Below are 16,056 nucleotides of genomic sequence, written 5' to 3'. Positions count from 1 at the left end.
GACATTCTGTATAAGAAGCCACATCATCTCACAGAAGGATCGATTTCAAACACTCAACTGACGTTACGAAGTGAGTTTGGAGTAAAAGGGTTATTAAATCTGGCATTTTCAAGTGCTTTCAGATAGAGCAGCATTTACTATACACAGCCATAGTTCACTGACAAGCTATGCAAACAGTTTTCATAATATAATTTCAAAATAATCACATGATTAAATTGTGATTATGAACGCGATATTGCCTAGCTTGTCAGTGAACTATGGCTCTATGTAGTAAATGCTGCTCCTTCTGAAAGCATGTGATGATGATTTGCTACTAATCACAGAACCGGCTTTACTGACAAGATGCGCATGACAATCACATTCGATTAATCGTACAGCCCTAACTGAGAGTGTTATTTTGTTACAGACTCTTTTATGAATAAATTACGTTTCACTTATTAACCTTTAATTTGATCAGTGAATGTAATCATTTCGCATTCATGGTACAGCGACTGGAGCTTTAAAAAAAAATGATTGCGTAAATGAAGTATTATTTGCATCCTGATTTCATGGTTAATGTGATTGACGATAAATCGCTAATCAATGGCATTGCAGCACAAATACCTGGTAAACAGTTTTGCTGTAGCTATATATCCATAATTATGTTGGGTGTAGAAAGCCTGGTCATTTAGATCTAAATGGTTTTAATAGCTTGAAGTTTAACGATTTTATGACTGAAGTTTAAAAACTTGGAATTTTATGGTTTTAAGTCCATGCTGTCATAGATAGATAGATAGATAGATAGATAGATAGATAGATAGATAGATCATTTCTATGCAGTCATTAGGGTTGCTAGGCTGCTCTAGGTTGTTATGTAGTTGCTAGGGTATTGTTTCTAGAGTGTTGCAACGCAGTCAAAATTAACATCACTAATTGAACCTTATACTGCTATTTTAAACTATTTTTTGTTGTTAGGCTATTCTAGGTGGATCCTAGAGTGTTGCTATGCTGTTGCAAGGAGTTTCCTAGTCAGTCGAAAGTAACATTCACATTTATGCATTTAGCAGACACTTTTATCCAAAGCGACTTGCAGTGCATTCAGGCTTTTATTTTATTTTTTTAACCAGTATGTGTGTTCCTTGGGAATTGAACCCACAACCTTTTTCGCTGCTTTTGCAATGCTCCACCGCTGAGCCACAGGAACAGTTATGTGAAATTTTCTTGGCCATTTTTATTATTATTATTTTTTGTTAGGGGGTTGCTAGAGTGCTGCTGTGCAATTGCTACTGTTTTGTTTGGCAGTTGCTAGAATATTCTAGGTTGTTGCTATGCTTTTTTGTCTGCTAGGAAATTGTTTAGATTTTTTCGGTGGTGAATAGAGTGTTGCTATGCAGTTGCTAGCATGTTCTATGCTACAATGTAGTAGCTAGGGCATTGCTACGGTTTTGCATGGCATTTTCTAGGATGTTCTAAGTTGTTGCTATGTAAATGCTATAGCGTTGCTAGGGTTTGCTAGGCAGTGGCAAGTCGGTCTATCTATCTATCTATCTATCTATCTCTATCTATCTATCTATCTATCTATCTATCTATCTATCTATCTATCTATCTATCTATCTATCTATCTATCTATCTATCTCTATCTATCTATCTATCTATCTATCTCATATACAGCAGTGATTAACAGCAGTTCATTGTGTCTATTTCGCAGCCATAACCAGCAGTAGCACTGATCACTGTTGCTGATTTAAGAGGGTTTCTGAAAACATTTAATCTCTGTGCCAAATCAAACTTTAATTAACCATATTCCCGGTGTCTTTCTTAGTGTAAATAAAAACATTTTTGAATACTTTGTAATCTCAAGATTTCTTGAAAAAAAAAAAAAAAACTTGTGCCACAGAAGCATCACAATTTCTTAGGTTTTAAACCCAGTGTGAAACTCTTGTGCCATCTGAGAGGATCTTAAAGGTGCTGGAAGATATTTCAGCCGTTCTGTGCATTTCTTCAAATCTCTAAACCCTGCCCTGCAAAGATATGGTTGATAGAGAGTGTTTCTGATTAGCCAAACTCTTTTTTAATGTTTTTTTGCAGGCTAGTTCTGTGATTTCCCATAGCACATGTTTCACTGATATCTATCAGGTTGTAGTGAGATTTTATACAGTATGTATTCTTCTGTTAAACTATTGCTTGCAGCACCTTTAAGAGCAATGTGGTATCAGTGTGGCGACAGCCTTTATCTGACAGTAAACTTACTCTCAGCCTGAATAGTTTCAATTTAGTGTATATAGCATATAGAATAAATTATGAAAAAAATCATCTACAGCTTGTATTATGAAACTGTCTTTTCTGAACTTTTTTTTTTTCATTTGATCGTATACTGTTCTGAATGTACTTTTGCCATCTTCATCCCTCCATGTTTGACCATTTCAAAAAAATATGTGACAGTGGATTGTCTAGTCCTCATTTCAGTCAGTCATTGTATAACAGGAAACAAATTTGATAAAACCTTTTTTCTTCTGCTTTAAATCTCATTAAACTAGCAAAAGTACTGGTTTTCTGAACACACTCTCCCATTGGTCAGTCACATAGATAGCCCCGCCTCCAAAATCATGTAATTGGCTGAGTCAGAAGCTACCTATAAATTAAATACATCGGAATTTAAATGGCTTTGTTGGTTTCCAGAAATATGAGATGAGCTGAAAGTTTAACTTCCTGTGATTGCAATCTGTAAACAGGAAGTTTGCATACTATTTCTTATTTTTTTATAATAATGTTTCTGTAACTATAGCTCAGTTCCTGTAAGTATGGTCCATTTGCAAAATGATTTATAAATCCTGATAAATGTATTTGAATATATTTATTTTTCCATTGTTTATTTTTCTCTGTTTATTTTTAAGCATTAAATGATGTACTCAGACATTATTTGTTACTTTTCCTGTAACAGAAGCTTCACAGTGGATCCCCAGCGCTGTAATAATGAATTATGATTTTTTTCTCACTATATATTAATCAGTCGTCTGTCTAACAGGGTACTGAAGGACATGTACATGTTTCAGTCTCGCTCTGAATCATGTTGCTTCTTTAAAACTTTCCTCATACTTTATGCTGTATGAATATCATTTGGTTTTGCCTCATTGAAAGGCTTGTTGATGGATACTGTATATGTAAGAGATTTTTTGCTGCTTTTTCTAAAATTAAATAAACTTAGATTTTACTCATTTGCTCACTCACTTTTTTATACATATTATTCATAATGTTTCATATGTGTGTGATATGTTAAAGGAATAGATCAGCCAAAAATAAAGACTTGAAAATGTGCTTACTCTCAGGTCATTTGAGATTAGGATTGGTTTGTTTCTTCATCAGATTTGGAGAAATGTAGCACTGCATCAGTGTCTCATCAATGGATGCTCTGCAGTGAATGGGTGCCGTCAGAATGAGAGTCCAAACAGCTGATAAAAACATCACAATAATCCACAGCAATCCAGTCCATCACTAAACTGGAGAAATCTGGAGAAGACAAAAGATGAAAATCCAGCCAAATATTTATTTAGAGCTGTTTAAAAAGTGCTTGATTTGTGCAGATTTCTCTCCTGATTCAGACCAAATAACTTTTTTCACTGGAGGATGTGTTATTATTGACTCTTTTAGTTAAAAACATCTTGATGCTGGACACCAGTGACAGAATGTGAGCAGATTGAGTTGATTGTTTGTTTTGAGTGAAATGTCTCAAGAAGCTGAAATGCATTGCATTGATAAATGGAGAAAGCAGGTGAGTGTGTCTCTCCATCACACGCTCTTCAGTAGAGACTCTGGAGCTCCGGACTGTCATCTGAGAGACAGATGGTGGATCTGCAGCTTGAGCTCGGTCTGTGGCACCACAACCATCTGTGTCACTCATGGACCACAGACACATAAACACATGAACACCTCAGAAGGGTTGCAATGGAGCATGAAAACATAGTGGGTGAATGCAGATTATATATGCAGGTTCCAGCATGTGATTCATACTGCAAATAAAAAAAGAAAAAAAGGGCAACATGTACTAATATAAAGGGTTTTCCTCATCAATTTTAGGTGATATGTTCCTGGATTTCTATCCAAAAATACAGACTTAAACCAATCCCTACCCCTAAACCTAACCCTATCCGTGTGAAATGATAGCTGATTGACAAGGGTGTAAACCTAAAACAGATATTTCCTCAAAAGTTATCCCTCAGTTCTGATTGGTTGATTAGACTGTTGTTCAAGAACTTGTTGTACTTGTTGAAATCACATTCATCTCTTTGAACTTCATTGCATTGTGTTTTACACTCTTTAAAATAAAGGTGCTTTAAAGGCTCTTCACAGCAGTGACATAGAAGAACCACTTTTGGTTCCTCAAAGAACCATTGATTCAAAGGATCTTTACAGAACCATCTCTTTCTTACTTCTTATAAACCTTCTTTCACCACAAATAAGTTTTTGTGAGACAGATTTTTTTTTTCTCCTTAATGTTACTCAATTTGTTTAAATGTTCATATGTTAATGTAAATGGCAAAAAACTAAACAAACAAACATTAGTTAAGTTAGTTTCTTTTATTACCAAATCATAATAAAGAAGACGAGTTAATTTTAAATCTAAATGTTACACTTTGTCGCGACATTTTAGTATCACTGATGTACTATTATAGTTTTTGTTAATATTTGTTTAAATTAGATTTTATTTAGCTTTTATTTAATAGTCAGTTTAGGTCAAATGAGAAATAAAATGAGTTTATTTAGTTTTATTTAACATTTATTTATTCAAATAATGATTGCACTACAATGAAAAAATGACAAAAATGAAAGTATTAATACTGTAAGTCTTTCAAGTGTCCTAAATTTTTTTTTTTTAAACCCTACAACTAATAAAAGTCCCTTCCTGAATGACATCATCCCACAGGAAGTGACATCATGATTGGAGTTCAAACATCAGTGAGTATCAATAGATCTGGTAAATTCTGTGATGTTTTTTGATGTTAGCTGCTTTGGGTTTCTCTAAAGCTCAGACTGATCATTTCAATGTTCAGTAAGATGTTGACTGATTTGTTGTTTGTTGCTGAAGGTGATCTGACATCTCTCAGTGTTTGACCAGCTCATGTTTTCATCTCATTCATCAGAACAGTAAGTGCTGCTCATTTTCAGTCTGAGTTTAAACCAATTCATAAATCCAGTTTGTTAACTTCACAATTGTGCTGACTTCACATGCAAAACTTTAGGCTTCACAGTAAAAAAAAAAAAAAAAAAAAAAAAAGCATTTATCACAAATCATGTGGCTTTTATATATATACTGTATATCGGTATTTCTGTTTGGTTTTGGGATGTTTTATGTATTTAAAAATGTTTAGATATTTAAAAGTCAACATCTGTGCACATTTGTAAAGTTTATCTTTTTATTTCACTTGGTTTTGCATTGATAAAAAAGTTGTGCTTAGTATTTTTGTTTTGTTTTCCAGCACAAATACTATTGCACTCACTTTTTTTTATGACCCTTTGGATGAATATTTTGCTTCTTGTTTATTAAAAAAAAAACACTCTGTGATAAGTTAATGACAGGCCTGACTTTGAGTATTACTTCTATAGAAGATAAACATCAGCATTTTCTGTTTTAAATCAGATTATATGATGTTCTCAGGGCAAAGATTACTGTCTGAATCAGGGACTAGTGCACCTTTTTTAGAAACCGCACATGCAGACAATGTTTCTGTTTTTGTCCAGCATTATGTAAGCCTCCAGATCCAGCAAAGGAAGACTTTAATATGCTGACCTCAGGTGTTAAAATGGTGACCACTGGTTTCCCTTCTGGCCAGTTTACAGCAGCTGCTCATTACTGTCAGTTATTATTGAGTGATGCAACAGTCTAGTGTAGTGTCCAGTACTGCAAAACAAAGAGAATTTTCTTTCCTTTAGAGAATCCAAGTCATCAATCGTAAGACGAGTCAGATGTGAAATTGTGATAATGTCCTTGTGGATCTCTTCTGTGTTTGTTGCCATCAGTGTTCGAGTCATCATCTTGCTGCTGCTCTTGTTTTTCTCATTACTAGTGTCTCTGATGAAATATGTATGAACATTTTCTGTGGACTCTGGGAAAAGCTATTTAATTTGTTTTCTGTGAAGAGCCTAACAAAGTATTTGGACCTTGAGAGATGATGACGCAGCACATTTCAAGAGAAGATTCACATACATGTGTGTTTGTCATCACTGTCCACACATAATAGAGCAAGATTAGATGATGTTCAGCCTTCAGGAGAGATGCTGTCTAACATCCTGAAAAACCCTTCAGTAATCAGTAAAACATGGAAATGTTTGAGTTAATAAAATATACATTGAAAATAAATAAATTTGATTTGAATAAATCCACTGATAACTTTAAAAAAAGATAATGAAAAAATAATACAATTAGATTTAAATAGATAAATACATTGATAACTGAATAGATACAAATATTTGATTAAAAGTACAAAAAAAATTAAATATAGGACATTTTATTTAAATAAATACATTGATAACTTAATAAATAAACAAAAATGTTTTATCAAAAATAAAATACTAAAATAAATACAAATTAATAAATAAATACATTGATAATTGAATAAATTTACAAACATAAATTACTAAAGTTCATAAAGTAGAATACAATTTTATTTAAATAATACATCAAACAGTTCAACAGTCAAGTAATTATTTTTATGCAGATTTAAATATTAATTGTTCCAAAGTAATTGTATAATTATAGTGTACACCTACACGTATATGATGATTTACTGCTCAAGAAACATTTCTGGTTATTATCAATTATGAGAGTAATAATGAGAGAGAGAGTGATTGTGTGTGTGTGTGTGTGAGAGAGAGAGAGAGAGAGAGCGAGAGAGAGAAGCAGAAAGAGGTATACATGGCTGTTTTCTAACCTGTAATGTTCCTCTCACCGACACAATCAAGAGTCGAGAGTATCTGATGTAGGTCCAGCGCTTCTATTTTAGGACTGTAGCAGTCTGGGAGGAAAACACTCCTCCACATCAGCTGTTTTCTGCAGAACTATTGAACTCATTCAGAGGAATTAAACCAGCAGATCGATGCGTTCGCATGTGAATCACTGCAGCGGACAGAAAAACAGATGGACTTCACCATCAGGCCTGATGAGAAGAAACACACAGCGCTTCGGAGAACATCTGAGAACAGAATAAATCCAGATCTCTCTGGATTCATCACAGTCTCGCAGCATTAACAGCGGCCGACTGACCTCTGAACAGAGTCGTCTTCTCATTCATACACCTGTCTGAGTCATTCAGAGACATTACTCTGTGTTTGCTGGAAACATCCTCGACATGTTCCACGTGGAGCAGACTGATCTGAATCTGTGAACTGAAGAAACCACACTGATCTAACAGAAGATGTACGAGCTGATCAGTAGAGCTCTGATCTCATCTGATTCATAATCCGAGCGTTGAACAGAATTAGACAGATTTGATCTGCCTTCAGGCTTTCATAAGTTATGGTCACATTGTATTAATCATGTTTACACACTGCCTACAAAACTTTTGTTCTGACATAAAATATTCGGATAAGGCTCAATTTTTTATTTTTATTTTTTGCATCTATAGTAAGCATTTTGATATGAAAATATGATTAAAAAAAAAATAAAATAAACACTACATACCGTTCAATTATTATTATTATTTTTTTAAGTTTCTTCTGCTCACCAGGGCTGCTTTTATTTAATAAAAATATAGTAAAACTGTATTAGAATTTCAAACAGCTGTTTTCTATGTGAATTTCTGTTAAAGTTTAATTTATTTTCAGCATAATTCCTCCAGTCTTCAGTGTCACGTGATTTTCAGAAATCATGAAAATATGATGATTTACTGCTCAAGAAACATTTCTGATTATTATCAATGTTGAACACAGTTGTGCTGCACAATATTTCTTTGGAAACTGTGATGTGTTTTTATTTCTCAGGATTCACAGATGAACAGAAAGTTCAAAAGAACAGCATTTATTTGAAACAGAAATCTTTTGTAACATTATAAAATTATTTTTGATCCATTTAATGCAGGCTTGAGAAATACAAGTATTATTTTCTTCCAACAACAACAGAATCCTGTGAACTTTTGAACAGTGGTGTTTTAGATCAAGAAAAAACTTGTTTCACTCGTTTGTTTTCTCATCCGTTCATGTTGACAGTTGTCTTCGTCTCGTTGGCACACATTAAAGTCTTGTTAAAGTGCTTGAACATGAATCTGTTTGAGAACAACTGATCTTTACTCCTCGTTCTTCTCTGTGCTGTCAGAGATTACAGATGACAGGAACCAGAGACCAGCGTCTCATACTGACACTAAACTCACAGCAGATGCTTTGATGACGGCTCAGAGAATGTATTTGTGTTTGTGCATTAATAGTGCACTTCATTATTGATGACTGAGCTCATGCATTTACAATCACACCTGACTCGACTCATCTGTTTAGAGGTCTTTCTAACAAAGCCATAGCAGCCAGTCAGATCACCTTGAAGCATTCTTCCTCTCTGTGTTGTGTATGACAGCCTCTTTCATCTTTCTCTCTTTCTGAGCTGTTTCACTGTTAGGTTAATGTTTAAAGAGCCCGAGAGATCAATAACTGATCGATTAAAATGTGCAGAACAATCCCTGAGCAGCAGCTAACTCTCATCTCTAAAATAAAGGATCAAAGCTTCTTTTAAACTTCTTTTAAACTAGCCATTGATTTTCGCAACTTATTTATATTTGCTCTATTATTTTAATAATTTGCTTTTGTTTGCAAAAATGACTTTTTCATGAGTTTTACTTGAGTCACACATCGAGCCTTCAGTCTCTAATGCTCAGAGCACAAGTGCTTTCTTTAAATGAAATCTTACAGTAGGATCATTAGGATATTAAGTAAAGATCATGTTCCATAAAGAGATTTTGTAAATCAGCTAGAGTAAATATATCACAACTTAATTTTTGATTAGTAATATGCATTGCTAAGAAATTCATTTGAACAACTTTAAAGATGATTTTCTCAATATTTAGATTTTTTGTTCCCTCAGATTCAAGATTTTCAAATAGTTGTATCTCATACAAATATTGTCCGATCCTAACTGATTTAGCTTTCAGATGATGTATACAGTAAAAAAATCAATAATAATAAAAGTCACCTTATGACTGGTTTTGTGGTCCAGGGTAACAAATATTTTTTTTTTTACCAGCTTCATAAAGAGGAAAATAAGAGTGTTAATGGTGTAAATTTGATCAGTTATGAAACACGTATAATTCCAGCTCTACAGAAGACAGCAGTGCTCAGATCGCTTTAGTTCAGATGCTGTGAAGTGTTAAGGATATTGCTGCTGGTAAAGTGGTGTGTCTCAGTCTCTAAATGTAAATCAGATTTCTGTCACATGATCTCACATGATGATGAGCGACAGGACGTTTTGTCACTTGCTTGTTGAAGAACCTGCCCTTTCACTCGTCTTCATCTCGTGGATGTCTGGCTTTGTGCTTTTCATCGAGCAGCAGCGCGTGATTTAATTATGACTGAGATGACAGCAGAATAATTTACATCGTCATTCTTTCCAATGGGGAAACATGCAAATCAGGGTAATAGAGGTTAGTTGGCGTATCTGAGTGTGTCTTAACTGTAATTTATTTCCTAATGCCTTTGCTGCAGATGAGCAGAATCGCTCCCAGCTTCATATGTTTGTCTCAAAAGACTGAATCATTCAGCGCTCACAGACTAAACCCGACTTCAGATGGGGTCATTTGTGAAGCAGATCTATTTGAGATTGATGATTGGTTTCTCTTCCCCAGTCATATACAGATACAGACCACAGTTCATTACACAAAGTACATGTTGTCTTTTACGCATTTCTGCTACAGAAGATGAAACTGTAGCGAGTAAAACTGCAAGGCCTTATGCAGTATACAGGGCCTTATGCAGTATACAGGGCCTTATGCAGTATACAGGGCCTTATGCAGATTTCCTAAAATAATTAGCAGATTTCCTCTCAGACCTCCCCTCTCTCTGGAGACGTTGATAATACAAATGATGAATTAGGCATTCATCGCATGGAAATGATCTTATTAATATAGATATTGTACCTCAAAGTGATGATGTTCCTGACCACTACCTTGTATCATGCATGCTGCATATTACTGATACTAGATGGTTTAGGTCCTACCTGTCCGATTGTTGTCACTTTGTTTATTTAAAAGGGCAATCATCTCAATTAACACCAGGAAAGTATGGAGTGCCACAAGGATCTGTCCTAGGTCCTCCGCTATTTTCAATATACATGTTGCCCCTTGGTAATATTATTAGAAAATACGGAATTAGCTTCCACTGTTATGCTGATGATACTCAGCTATATATCTCAACGAGACCAGTTGAAACTTCCCAATTATCTAAGCTAACAGAGTGTGTTAAAAATGTAAAGGATTGGATGACAAATAATTTTATCCAATTAAATTCGGATAAGACAGATATTACTATTAGACCAAAAAACACAACACATAATCTTGTAGATTACAATCTGCAACTAGACGGATGTGCTGTAACTTCTTCTACAGTCAAAAATCTGGGTGTTATATTAGACAGCAATTTGTCTTTTGAAAATCATATTTCCAATGTTACAAAAACTGCATTCTTCCATCTTAGAAACATTGCCAAGCTACGAAACATGTTATCCATTTCTGATGCAGAAAAGCTAGTTCATGCATTCATGACCTCTAGACTGGACTATTGTAATGCACTTCTAGGTGGTTGTCCCGCTTCGTCAATAAACAAGCTACAGGGAGTCCAAAATGCAGCAGCTAGAGTCCTTACCAGGTCAAGAAAATATGATCATATTTTTACAGACGTACCTTTAAGGCACTAAATGGTTTAGCTCCTGCGTACCTAACTTGTCTTCTGCTACGTTACAATCCATCACGCTCCCTAAGGTCACAATACGCTGGATTTTTGGTAGTTCCTATAGCAAAGTCCAGTAAAGCAGGTAGAGCTTTTTCATATTTGGCTCCCAAACTCTGGAATAGCCTTCCTGATAATGTTGGCTCTATATATATATAGAGCCTAGAAAAAAATCTAGGATTTTTCTGCAAATTTAAGTCCTTCTATCAAATTACATAAAAAAATAGCATGTAAAACTGTAGATATTATTCCACAGGCGATATCTGACTGTGGAGGCGAGTGATGTCGATGTAGGAATGAATATAAGTGCTGTGTATTCAACACATTCAGCAGATGTGTTTCTCCTTCAGAGGAGAGTGTTTCTCATTAGTGTTCATCTGGATGTGTGTCAGTTTCTCCATCATCTGTCCATCCATCAATCAGTCAATCAGTCAGTCGATGTCCTGATGTTTACTGGAGCTGATCACGTAGAGAAGTCTTACTGCGGTAAAACTACAGCATGCTGAAAGAGCCACATCTCCCCCTGCTGAGATCATGTGACACTGAAGACTCATTTTGTTCCTCTTTAACTGGATGCATGACTTTTGACCTCTAATTATTTAACTGTGCATGACTGTTATTAATGTTAGTTGTATTTTTTTAATTTTTATTTTTTTGGTTCCCATGAGAAAAACAACTAAAATAAATATTACTAAATGCTTGGAAACACAACATGTGTTTGTGTGTGAGCTGGGAGGTGAATCATATAAAGATACAAACACAGACACACATATTTTGTCTCTCTTTACTATTTTCCCTTCACATCTGACTTAATTAGACTCAGAGATGTTCAGTTCATTCATCACTGCATGTGCATCTGCGCAGCGGTCATGAAGTCTTTCACCAATTCCTGTTTAATTGTTCTCAGGAGGATCACAATGGACTCTTGTGTTGTATTACAGTCTGACACGTTATAACTAATAATACCTCTCCTTTTAAATATTCATGGGCAAATGTTACCCAGTGTCTCTCTCGGCAGAAGCGTCTCTCTAATAATGACTTGGGAGGATATATTTTCAATTTAAAGCACGACTGCCCATGCTAATGTTACCTTACGTCGTTATGCAGCATATTTTAATTGTGTGCCATGAACGTCACTAACAAGTGATTCTTCTCAAGTTGACAAAAACATTGAATCCAAGATTTGGTTATGATATTACATAACGAGAGATTAACTAGCAGTTTTTTTGACTGGCTTTATTAGCATTGTTGACTGAAAACACTAAATTAGGCAAAGCATTTTTAGCACAGATTAAGATTAAAACAAGACAAAAAAAATAATTATTATACACCAGTGGAGTTGGAAAATTATTCAATTAAAAAAAGATTTTTTTTTCTGACCCTTAAATATTGAATACTTGAAAGAGTTATGTTTGCTAGCATCAACATTGCGAGGATGACATTGACAGTCTAACACGGTTAACACCAGTTAATTGGGGTTTGTGATCACACAGTGAAGAGTCTGACATGCAATTGTTGTTTCTTGATTATCTTGCAGCATGAGCTGCTTCATAGTTAAAAATGCAGATTGCATAACATCAGTTAGCCCACGATGGCACTTAATCAAATGATGTCCCCTCACACTTTAAAAATGGGAATGATCTTTATGTTCTGAAACATTTCAAGCACTTTTCCTCCAAATGAATGTTCCTGTGAAGCGTGGTCAGGTTCCTCTCTGGTCTGCTTCTGGTTGAATCTATAAGAAGTGTTGAAAAAGAAGATCCTGCATTCATTTATCGTTAGACTGCTTCTGTCCTGTTTTTGTTGACTGGAAGCCAGAATCAATACGGCTTTATAATGATGCAGGGAATCTGCAATACATCTCTTATTAGCTTGCAAATTAACTTCATAGTCCTATAAGAGCTTGTGTTCGCTCTAGAACTGAAGCAAACGATTCGCTTCACAGGAACATTCATTTGGAGGAAAAGTGCATGAAATGTTTCTGAATGTGATCGAGAGATCTACATCAGAGTAAAAGAACTGAAAAGTACATCTTATCAGGGTGAACTGAGATCAGGATGAGTTTGTTTCTTCATGAGATTTGGAGAAATGTTGCACTGCATCAGTGTCTCATCAATGGATGCTACGTAGTGAATGGGTGCCGTCAGAATAAAAACATCACAATAATCCACAGCACTCCAGTCCATCAGTTCACATCTGGAGAAGACAAAAGATGAAACACATCCAGCATTAAGATGTTTTTAACTTAAATACATAAGAGTCTATAATCCACAATAACACTTCCTCCAGTGACAAAGTGTTCTGGTCTGAATCCGGCACCCATTCACTGCAGAGCATCCATTGACGAGACATTAATGCAGTGCTACATTTCTACACTCACTCTTAATTTCACTCATGCTTTGTTGGGGACATTTGGCCATTACAGTCAGTGAAAACCACAGACCTGATTCACCTGAAATGACAACAGCATGTTTATAATGAAAGCGCTGCTCTGATGGAGGTCAAACATCTATTTGTCCACTTGTGTTTTCTATTCTTTCCTATTTTTTTCAGTTCCTTTTTTCTTTTCTTTCCCCTTACAATGACAATGTGGAATATTTTCCACTATAACCTATTGTGAAGTTACACTATTATTGCTAAGAATCAATCTCAACTGTTCACAGTCTAAAAAATGTGCCACCATTCTATCCACAGACAATATGGTGGAAAAAATACTACATGCAAATAATGATATAAAATTATCTAAAATTAATAGAAACAAATAATACAGCTGTGACAAATTAATAACATTTTTACACAAAGTCACACAAATGTTGCTTTGACAGGTTATGATGCTGGCTGTTTTACATGTATTTTTCTATATTGTCTGTGCCATATTAATCACAGTAATTTATATTGATTTAAATTACAAACTAATATGAGAATGTCTCAGTATTTGGTGCGTCTCATGAACAAGAAAACCGATTACTATTACCTAAAACTGAAATCAAAACCATAAAAGAAAAATATTTTATTACTTGAAATAAAATAAATGTGAACTGAAATAAGGTTATATATACATATAATTTATAAAACATTGCTTTTTTTTTAAATAGTTGCCAAGTCAAAATTTCTCATCTTCATCTTAAAGTAATAAATTTAACTAAGACTAATGAATAAAAATATACAAATTCTAGACATATTTTATGAAAAATAACAAAAAATACAAAATAACTGATAATAACTTGAACTAAAATGAAAGCGAAAATAGAAATTCTAAAATAAAAATCTACACACATTAACAAAAACTTAAAATAGTCAAAAACTTTAACTTTGAGCCGAAGAAGATTCAAAACAGAGCCCAATGTGAAAGTTTTCTGCTTCATCTTTCTAAATTTTTTTTTTTTTAAATATCACATTTTTCAAAACCCAGTCATTACTTCGTTCATTATTTCTAGTTGTAAAACATACAATAACTCTGTATGTAACTAACTACCATGTAAAGACATTCTGAGATCTATGGAGGGTTCGGGACGTTAGAAAGCTTCAGTCGAGAGCAAATCGACTTGACGCTCCATGTACGTGGTTTTAATGAAGCCTCTGGAGAGCCTACAAATGTGAGGAGCCACAGGGGCCGAGACGACGCAGACAGAGAGGTGTAAAGACAGTCGTCTGAGGGCCGCTGGACACACACTGCTTTATGCCACATTCGGCCTTTATTACCCCTCATACATCTGAGCTCATAGCCATGTGACGCAGGAATAGCAGAAAACCAACAGAACTGGGTCATTGACTATAGAAGCACATTCAAACCACTAATCCTGTTGAGAAAACTGCTTCTCCTGCCCTCAGATTGATTGATTTAATAATTCAGCTGTAGCTGCGTCAATATATTACTATTCATGCATGCTTTATCCAAAAGAGGAACAAAGTCAATATGTCAAAGAGCCAACAGTGTTTGTAATACACAATGGCAGGTTTAGGCGCTGACGTTTGACATTGGATCAACAGAGAAAGAGATAATTGTTTGAGAAAGAAAAAAATTGATGATAATTCTGGCCAAATGCATAAAGAGCAGCACTGATTTGAGTGTTCATTAAATGCAGATCACGTATTCTTGGTCTGATAATCTTTGACATTTTCTGTTTTCTTTCAGTTAACAGTAAGTCAGTATTTTACTGTATATCGTCTAATTCTCCAGTAAACTACAAAGAGAATGTCATTTTATGTGTTTGAGAAATCAGAAAACTTATTAATATTATTATTGTCGTCGTTATATACGGTAGCTGTTCATTTTAGTGAAAACTCGTTTGAGGTTTTGACTGTGCATTATTATGTAGAGCAAACATGATATTAACTTGAAGAGGAACACTTGAAAGTGCAAAACTTAGTTATTTTGTTATCTGAAACCAATTTTAGATAAAAATGTTATGTGAAATAAGTACTAAAAGTCGTAACTGAATTAAAACTAAGAAATCCTAGAAATATAGCTGATGACAAAATACTTAGCCAAATAACAATTAAACAAAAATAAAACATGTATAAAACTGTAGGCTAGTAGCATTTCAAGTTCAACAAGGGCCAATATAAGTCATGTTGGACGCCATATTTAGTTTAATGCAGATTTAAACGTGTGGTCTAATTTTCTTAAATCACAACTTTCAAAACTTTTTTCTTTTTTTTATGGAGGTTCAGTTTTGTCTACTGAGAGTTATGTTCTTAATTTTCTTCAGATGAACAATGTTGTTAAATAGTAATATCCTGAAAGCGCTGCATTTCAGTCTCTCACAGCCTCGTTTTCATTCCAGTCAAAAGTTAAATATGGCGCCATGCGTTCTGCGCGCGGGCAGATCAGAGGCGTCACGTGATGATGGCGTCAGCAGGCACCATTACCTGAGGACGCCGGACGCCAAATATCGACGTCGCTTTTTTCGGTATAAAATGTATTGTACCGCGATGTTTATTTTTAATATATTTAATACAATATAATGTATATTTAAAACAACTCTCTCCCATAATCTAACATAACTGAGAGATGTAGTTCAACACAAAATCAGCATATAGCCTATCATCACAACACGATTGATACCTGTTGAGGAATAATCATCTTAGACTGTAAGTAAACAAACTCTCATCTGGATGTAACTGTATGTGAATATGAGTCTTTAACTAGCTGTGGTC

At 34.7% G+C, this 16,056-nt stretch overlaps 1 protein-coding gene across 6 annotated transcripts in view; it reads left to right on the top strand.

Annotated features, from left to right (window-relative positions):
• LOC113109177 (NACHT, LRR and PYD domains-containing protein 3-like) overlaps positions 1-16,056 on the top strand; it is a 1,077,877-nt gene that overhangs the window by 821,573 nt on the left and 240,248 nt on the right. The window lies entirely within an intron of this gene.

Source organism: Carassius auratus, chromosome 9 (assembly GCF_003368295.1).
Source record: "Carassius auratus strain Wakin chromosome 9, ASM336829v1, whole genome shotgun sequence".
Classification (NCBI taxonomy): Eukaryota; Metazoa; Chordata; class Actinopteri; order Cypriniformes; family Cyprinidae; genus Carassius; species Carassius auratus.
This window is presented reverse-complemented; position numbering and strand designations above follow the sequence as displayed.